General features: G+C 44.4%; 1 protein-coding gene across 1 annotated transcript in view; it reads right to left on the bottom strand.

The window, feature by feature from the left end:
* The window catches only part of Tmem150c (transmembrane protein 150C), a 64,784-nt gene extending 64,510 nt beyond the window's left edge, over window positions 1-274 (bottom strand). Inside the window, exon 1 of the mRNA XM_015499235.2 lies at window positions 145-274. The gene's annotated coding sequence lies outside the window, so the exon portion shown is untranslated. The remainder of the gene's footprint in view (window positions 1-144) is intronic.
* Window positions 275-2,006: the final 1,732 nt, after the last annotated feature.

Genomic DNA, 2,006 nt, shown 5'->3' with positions numbered 1-2,006 from the left:
CTGAAGGAAGCGCCCTCCCCACCCGCCGCACCGCGGCCCGCCCCCGACTTATTCTGGGGTCCCCGCTGCTAGGCCTCCCGGGAGAACAGAGCCCGCCGGGTCTCGGGCTTAGACACCCCCCACCCCCGGGCCCCTCATAGTCACCCGGGGCTGGAGCCGGGTGTGGACGGTCGAACCTCTTCCTTCCAAAGCCTTTGTGGACGCGTTTGCCTGGCGCTCCTCACCCAACAAAAGGAAGGACAGAATCAGGGATCCTCCGCCTGGTGGTTATTTATTCCAGACCTGTTGTAACCTTCTGGCTGGTTCCCTTCTGTCCCCACACCTAGGGTTTTTGCATATAGCAACTAAAATTCATTTTCATGCTCACTGGCTGAATGTGGTTCTCCGACACTCAGTGCTCTCCCGCGGTTTTCTTTCATCCTATGGAACAAACAGGGCCAACTTCTGACCCTGTCGATGAACTGCGGCGGACTCAGGTCCACCCTCCCAGCGCCAGCTTGCTTTTTTCCTCGTGTGTTTCGTCCGAGTCCGTCATAAAACTGTATTCATGAGCATTTTAATAGCTTCCCCCACCCCAGACCCCAGCCTCCCAGTGGCACCATTCTAGCAGCAGCGTGGGTCAATGCCATTTTTATTACACGCCCATGGTTAACTTAGGATCCAAACGCAGCCTTAGTGTCCTCCTTATCCAAACCTCCCCAGTCAGTCTGACCGCCTTGCTTTGGGGAGCTTTCAGACCATACCGATCTTTTAAACTGTTGCCTCTCAAAGCCTGTCTCCCCGATTCAACCTACTCAGATTCTCCAATTCGACATTCTTTTCCAGAACTCTCCTGTTCCCCAACGAGATTTGAGATTATTGTCTACGTGTATGCACATTGATTTCTTGCAACTGTTCTGTCCTAGCTGCTGGACTGTTACTTTCTCGAGATCAATTGGCCTTCTCCTGTTTTTTCCTTACCTTAATGAATATGACTATAACTTATCCAATTCAAACAGCAAAAACAAAAACTTAATCCTAGTCTAGTATCCGCTGAAAGTATAAGCTAAATTTTGTGGGGGTTAATCCATGAGTATTTTCCTGAGGAGAGTAACTGACTTTTTCATCAGATTCTCAAAGTGGTCTATGAAATCTCCCAAAGTTTAGAATTGTTTGAGGCCCATCCCTGAATCCTGTCTCTAATGATACCCCTATTCACTGTCTTCCTGTGCCCCTCATTTCTTTCTAAGATGACTGAAAGAGCTTTTCAGCTAGACCTCCTTCCAATTCATTGTTTTAAAACCTCTAGATCCATCCAAAAAATTGGTAGTTCCTCTCAACTGTGTCTGAACGTCAGAATTACCAGTGGGGGCTTTAAAAAAATATATAAATGCCTAGGTCCACCTCAAATGAACTGAATCAGAGCTTGGTTATGGACCAGGTGGAGCCAGGACATGGGTATTTTGATGATGAAGCACACGTGATGTTTTAATGCTTATAACAGTCTTGTTATCCTGTTATTGGGAATAGGATCCCTAGTTTGTAAAATTACTTTTTTTTCCCCTCTTCTCTGTGGAAGGACTGAGAATCCCTGCACCATGTTTAATTTACTTGAAATTTTTCATTTTAATTTTCACTTAGAGCCAAGTTTTTTGTTGTTGTTGTTGTTGTTTGTTTGTTTGTTTGTTTTGTTTGAGCCACTTTTGTTAAGAAACTAACTTGAGTGTGTTTATGGACAGCAGACTCAGTGCCATTTATCAGCAGTACTAAATCACTGTCACCTTCATCTCCAAAATATCCATCCAAATCAACCCCAAGAGTGAAATGAATTACATTCCTGACAGTGATATTGACTGCTTGAAACAGTATGTTAAAATGCTGGCCATAGAAAGTGTGGATTGTTGTAAGCAGATTCTGTTAATATTATGAAAGTTCTGCTAAATTATCTAGAGCTGGAGAGAACTGAAGATAAAATATAAGTTTAACTGTGATTTTACTTTTCTTTTATTGTTTTTGGTACCCCACTC

The sequence above is a fragment of the Marmota marmota genome, unplaced genomic scaffold (assembly GCF_001458135.2).
Source record: "Marmota marmota marmota unplaced genomic scaffold, marMar, whole genome shotgun sequence".
In the NCBI taxonomy this organism is placed as follows: domain Eukaryota; kingdom Metazoa; phylum Chordata; class Mammalia; order Rodentia; family Sciuridae; genus Marmota; species Marmota marmota.
Note: the sequence above shows the minus strand (reverse complement) of the source record. Positions and strands in the feature narration are given on the sequence as shown.